This window comes from Penaeus japonicus, unplaced genomic scaffold, assembly GCF_977035675.1.
Source record: "Penaeus japonicus unplaced genomic scaffold, GWHDUDI00000001_assembly GWHDUDI00000022, whole genome shotgun sequence".
Lineage (NCBI taxonomy): Eukaryota > Metazoa > Arthropoda > Malacostraca > Decapoda > Penaeidae > Penaeus > Penaeus japonicus.
Genome location: NW_028234424.1, coordinates 5,602,242 through 5,609,741, shown reverse-complemented (window position 1 = coordinate 5,609,741; position 7,500 = coordinate 5,602,242).

Sequence of the window (7,500 nt, the reverse complement as noted above, 5' to 3'; positions counted from 1 at the left end):
TAGATACAAGAGAGAGAGAGAGAGAAAGAGAAAGAGAGAGAGAAACACACACACACACACACTCAAACACAAACTCAAACACACAAACACACACTCACAAAATAGCGAGAGAGGCAGACGGACAGACAGACAGACAGACAGACAACCAGAGAGGGAGGGAGCCACAGCAGTGTAGTCTAGTAAATGTAGTCTACGAGTCACCCTTCTAAATGACCGAACCTCCCTCCCCATATAAATCAGTCCTTTTACGCCCTGCGCAAACGTTATGTAACAACTATTCCAATGGGGGGGGCGGAGATTGTGGCGGGGAGGGGGTGGGGGGGGGGGGGGGGGGGGAGGGGGGGAGAAGGGGAAGGGAGGAGGGGGACGAGGGGAGAGAGAGAGAGAGAGAGAGAGAGAGAGGGAGAGCGAGGGAAGGCCAGGTTATTATGACTCTTGTTCTTGATGTAATAATAAAAATGGAAGTGGGGAGAGGGGAGAGAGAAGAGAGGAGGGGGAGGAGGGGGAAGGGAGAGAGGGGAGGGGAGAGGGGAAAGGGGAGCAGGAGGAGTAGTTTTAAAAAAGGAGGAGTTCCTTAAGGGATATCTCGCCGAATCTCGTGGGGAGCTCGCCAGAAAACGAGTGGTCTACATCTATCCCGTGGCTTCTCATTTCATCAACCGAACTGAAGACTGCATCTCATTCGCGACTGTATATATTCCGGCCATTAGTCTCTTCCGTCGGGCCCATCGCGGTGGGCCATTAAACCCCCTCGCTGGCCATTGTGATGATGATTAAAAACTGGCCTGTGCGCTCTTCGTCCGCCGCCTCGGTTATGCATCAAACGGAGCCCGCCTTTCGGCTCCCGTCGTTTTTTTTTTTCATTTGGGCTTACTGGTCGAGAAACATATGTTGTTTAGTTATGCGTTGCATGGACTCAACACACCACACGGCACACACCACAACACATACACTACACACACACACACACACACACACACACACACACACACACACACACACGCACACACACACAAACACATGTATGTATGTGTGTGTGTGTGTGTGTGTGTATAAATATATATATATACATATATACAAATAAACAAATAAATAAATATATAAATAAATATATATATATATATATATATATATTGTTATTTTGCCTCTAAAGGATAAGCCCCACGGAAAAAATGTCGTATATTGTATGGTGTCTTTCCGCCCCTTGGGCTGTGTCCTGTCCCTGCCGTCACGATGGCATGATCGGAATTTCTCTTTCGAGATTCGAGAAAAAGTTTCGAGAGGTTTCAAGAGAAAGAAAAAGAGACATAAAAAAAAATCAAGAAAAAAAAACAGAAAATGGCGATAAGAAAAGAAGTGTGAAAGAAGAAGAAAAAAAATGGAAAGAATAGGGAGGGTGAGTTGGGGATTGTCATGAAAGAGACGTAGGAATTCCTGCTTCGGTGGAAAGGGTTTGGGAAGAAAGAGGGATTTTTTGTGTGTGAAGAGAGAGGGGATGGGAGGGAGGGAAGGGAGGGAGGGAAAGAATAGGAGGGAAAAAGAGAGGAGGGAGGGAGGGGATAGGGAGGGGGGGGGAGTAGGGGGAGTAGGGAGGGAGGGAGTAGGGGGGGGGGGGGGGTGGAGGGAGGAGACTGGGGAGGGGGGGGGGGGGGGAGGAGGAGGAAGGAGGAGGGAGGAGAAAGAGGAGGAGGGAGGACAATGAGGAGAAGAAAAGAAGAGAAAGAAGAAGAAAGTGAAAAGAGGAGGGAGGGAGGAGGATTGAAGAAAGAGAAAGGAGTAAGAAAAAGAGTGTATAGAGAGAAAGAAAAGATAAATAAAAAAATAGATGACAAAGAAAAAAAGTTTATAAAATAAAAAAAAAAAAAAAGACTAACAAAAAGCTACAACATTAACCATCACCAATACTCTCATGTTAACCCCAGCCACCCATCAATCTACCAGCCATATATACCCCAACATATTCGTCCGCATCCGTCATCTCTCGATACAACTAACTCCATTTTTTTTTTTCTGATACATATGTCATTAACAATATTAAATGCATACCGTAAAATAAAGCAAGTTCATAACCGCAATCGACTCTTGAACACGAAAATTCCTATAATCCGGAACGAAATTGCACATCCAGTGTGTTTTTTTTTCTTTTCTCGTTTCTTTTACTTGTTTTGTTTCATGTAAATATACGTACGTGGGGAAAAATACACAACATGACAAAGACACAGGCACACACACACACACATACACTACACACACACATACGCACACCAACACGACACAAACACAATAACACACAACACACACACACACCATCATAAAAAAGGTTTAACGCCCATTATTTTTTCTTATCTGTGTATTATCCTTTGGTATAAAAAAAAAACTTATGGACTTTCCTACCTCTATTGTATTATATATATACATACATTATATATATATAACATATCTATATATATATATATTTATATATATAAATATATTTAATAAAATATATAATATATTAAATATAATATATATACATAATACATAAATAATATATATATATATTATATATATATATATATATACATTATATATATGACATATAAATATAATGTAAATAGATCTATATATATATATATATATATGTATTATATTATATAATGTATATATATATATAATATATATATAATATATATATGTATACTATATAAATATAAATATATATATATATATATAATATATATATATATATATATATATGTATAATGTATATTTGTGTGCGTTGTGTATACAATACATACATACATACATATATATTATAGATATATATATATATATAATATATAATATATATATATATATATACATATATATATATACATATAATATGTATAGTTATATATATAATATATAGATAAGATATTAAATAATATATATATATATATATATATATACATATTATATATATATATATATATAATATTATATATTGTATATATATATATGTATATATAAAATATTAATATTATATATATATATAGATATATATTTATAATATATATATATGTGTGTGGTTGTGTTGTGTTGTGGTTTCGTTTGTGTGTTGTGTTGTGGTGTGTGTGTGGTGTGTGTGTGTGTGTTTTGTGTATACCTATATAAAAGGACCAGTACCTAATATATCCATACTTTCTTTCTCCAAAGGTTGACAAAATTTCAAACATAAGGAGAAAAAAAAAAACATATATCTAAAAAAAAAAAAAAAAAAAATACCCTTGAAATCGTGCAAAACGTCGACTTCCTTTCCTAATCGAGTGAATGCTTATTCGAACACTTTTATCTCCTCCATCTGCTACGCCTCCTTTCACTCCTTTCTTGTTCTTCCTTTCGCTCTTTTCTTCTATTCTATTCTTCATTATCTATAATCGACTGTATGGGATTTTTTATCCTCTTCTCTACGTATTGTCCTCCTTCCTTTGTTGTATTGGTGGTATTTCGTTGTTTTCTGTTTGTTTTAATTCCTCTACCCATTTTTCTTCGTCTTCTTTGTCGTGTTATTGAGATTTTGTTAATTTTTTTTTTTTCATTCATTATTCTTACTGTTTTCATTATCACCATTCACTATTATCATCAAATTTCCAATTCCCACATGATTGTTATTATTAGTTTTATCATCATTATGATTATAATTATTATCATTATTGCTACCATTATATTACTTTTACTATTATTGTCATCACTACTATCATTATCATTATCACAATCATCAGTATCATTATAATTACTATATCCTACCAAGTTTTTATATCATGCTATATTTATACTATCATATCTTCAGAAATTTGCAATCTAATAATCATAATCCTACTAATCATTAACTGACATATCATAACCTACTTACTACTAGCATCATACATCATTATCATTAACATTTTTTTCCTCCCCTTCCTTCCCCCTCTTTCTCTTTTCCTCTATTTCTCTTCTCGCACTCCTCCCCTCGTTATATTTCCCCCCCCCCCCCCCCCCCCTTTCTATTCCCTGCAAAAACGAACCGCAAAGTTTTCCTACAACGTCCGTCCCAACTTAGGATTTGATGATGAAGGTTTCTCGTCACGCGTAATCCCCCTTCTCTCTCTTCTCTCATCTCTCTCTCTCTCCCTCCGTCTCTCCTCCCTCTCTCTCTTCCTCCTTTCCTCTCTATCCGTCTTCCCATTCCCTCCTATCACCCTCCCTCTCCTCTCCCTCCTCTCACTCTCTTTCCCTCCTCCTCCTACCTCCTCTCTCTTCTTCTCCCTTCTTCGCTCTCCTCTCTTCCCCTCTCTCTCTCGCTCTCCTCTCTATCTCTCACTCTCTCTCCTCCTCTCCCTCTTCCTCTCATCTCCCCTCTCATCTCTCTCCCCCCACCCCCCCCCCCCCCCCTCTCGTCCTCTCTCTTCTCTCTCTCTCATCTACCTCTCACCCTCTCCCCCCTCCCTCTCTCTCTCCTCTCTCTCTCCTCACTTCTCATCTCCACACACATCCTCCTCACTCTCTCCTTCTCTCTCATCACTCTCTCTCTCTCATCTCTCTCTATCATTCTCTCTCTCTCTCGTGCTCTGTTATATATATATGAAATTTATAATATATAAATATATTTATATATATAATATATACAATATATATATAAATATAAAATGAATAGATATATAATATATAAATTTTTATATATATAAATATATAATAAATATATACATATATATGTACCTAAAATATATGTTACAAAATATATATATTAAATATATATCAATATATATATATTATAATATATATATGTATAAGTATAATATAATATATATATATATATATAAATAAATACATATATCTATGTATATATATACATATATATCTATATATGTACCCGTAGCACCACACACACACACCACACAACACACACACACACACCCACACACAACACACTCACACACCACACACACACACACACACCCACACACACTACAACACACACACACACACTCACACCCACACCACACACACACACACACACAACACACCTACACACACACACACATATATAATCTATAACTATAATATATATATATATATATACTATATAATATATTATTATAATAAACACACAAATATAAACACCCTTTTCTCCTCCTCCTCCTCCTCCCCCTCTTTTCTTCCTCATCCTTCATCCGCAGACAAAAAGGTAAAGAAAAATGAAATATTTACTCCCTTTATGGTTCCTCCTGAAGAGAAATCATTTGCGCACCATGACAAAAAAACTCGGATATTCCTACCCGGAACATGCCGCCCACCTCCTCCTCCTCCCTCCTCCTCCTCCTTCCCCTTCCTCTGCCCTTTCCCCTCCTGTCATCCTCTTTTATAACCTCTTTATCCCCTTACCATCGTCTTCCTTAGCCTTACTCACTAACACTTTCTCTCCCTCCTCCTCCTCCTCTCCCCCCACTCCTCTCCTCCTCTCCCTTCCTTCTCTGTTCTTCCTCCTCGCCCTCCTCCCTTTTCCTCCGTTCTCCTTTCGCCATCTCCTTATACCCCTACCCCTCCCCAAATCCCCCCCCCCCTCCATCTCAGCTTCTCACTCAGCCCATCCTTCCCTTCCTACCTCATCCCCCTTCCCTCCCCTCTCCCCTCTCCCTCAGCCCATCCTTCCCTTCCTCCTACCCCCCTCCCCCCTCCTCGACCCAAGCTGGTTTTCCGTTTCCTCGTCTTTTTTAGTTGGGGAAAAAAAATATATATATATATGTATGTATATATATATTATATATATATAATATATAAATATATATGTATATATTTTTTTTAAAAATAAATATATCAAATATAATATATATATTCATTTTGAAGAACAACCTTTTTTTTTTCTTTTTTTTCTCATTTATTTTTGTTTTTGTATGGCTATTGATTTTAAATCGAGATTCTTTTTATTCCTTTGTTGTTTAATCGATTGTTTAAACCTTTTTTTGTTGTTTGTTTTTTTAACTATTCCTATTATCATCAGTAATGAGGGATTAATGCAAATGACGATTAAAGAATAGAGTAAAACAATTAGAGAGGATTAGCGAACGATTGGTAATATCCGAAAAGAAAAGAAGAAAGGCCATTACGACAAGGGTAATCAATTGAATTCGGATTTTAAGATAGATAAGAGTGAATCATATGAATTCGGATAGTGAAAGGTATTAGAATGAAAATAGGGAAAAAAGATAAAAAAATAATGATGATAAAAAACATAAAATGGTAAAATAATTAAACAACAAAAGGTTAATTGATTAAAATCATCACAAAAATATATAGAAAGAACGTAATAAATGAAAATGTTGATACGTTTTAAGATAACAATTACTGATAATATGAGTAAAAATATTGGTGATAATAATAATTAGTAAAATGGTAATAACAATAATAATAATGATGATGATGATGATAATAATGATACTATTATTAATAATAATAATAATAATGATAATAACTCTAATAATAATAATAAAAAAACAATAACAAAACTAACAAAACCAAAAGCAAAACCAAAAAATAAATAAAAATAAAGGAACGAAAAGGGGAAGAAGAAAAAAAAACAAAAAATAGGACACAGAGAAGAAGAAAATGATGAAGATGAAGAAAAAGATGAGACAAAAATCCGATAGAAGGGAGATAGGAGGAAAAGAAAAAAAAAGATCAAAGGAGAAGAAGGAATGATGAAGAAGAAGAAGAAGAAAGAGAGAAAAAAAAGGGGAAAGAGGAAGAAAAGGGAGAAGAAGAGATAAAGTTGATCGGGGGAGGGTAAGAAGGGGAGGTAAAGAGTGACATACTGTCCAGACAACTTTTTTAACTTTTCACTTGAGCGCCGCACATTGTTGAAGAAACCTGAGGAACAAGGTAAACAAGGCGAAACATGACATTGTCGCAAAACCAAAGTTTGGTTTGGTGAGAGAAAGGAATTGGCACTTGTGGTCTGGAACATGGAGGTCATCCTTTCTCGTCCTTCTCGGCTTATCCTCTCTCTCTTCTTTTTTCTCTTTTTTCTCTCCTCTTTCTTTCTTTTGTTCTCATTTTTGTTTTGTTTTCTTTCTTTCTTTTTTCTTTCTTTCTTTTCTTTATTTTTTACTTTTTTTTTTTCCATTCTCTCATTCTTTATCCTCTTCCTCTTTCTCTCTCTCCTCCCTCTCTCCTTTCTGTGTCTTTAAAACATAATAATTATTCTATTTCGTAATTCATGTATCTTTTCCCTTTTCATTTTCCGATTTTTATATCTTTTTGATAATCATTTTGATAGTAGGATCTTTTATTACATATACTATTTACCCTACATTTAAACATAAAAAAAAAAACATTATTCCAATTTATCCATTCATTCATCTATCTTAAACTATCTAATAAAAATTTTCCTTCCCCTCCACCCTCAAAAAAAAAAAATCCAATTTCTTATAACATTCCTTTATTATCTTTTATATAATAAATATATATATTTATAAATATAATATATATATATATATTATATAT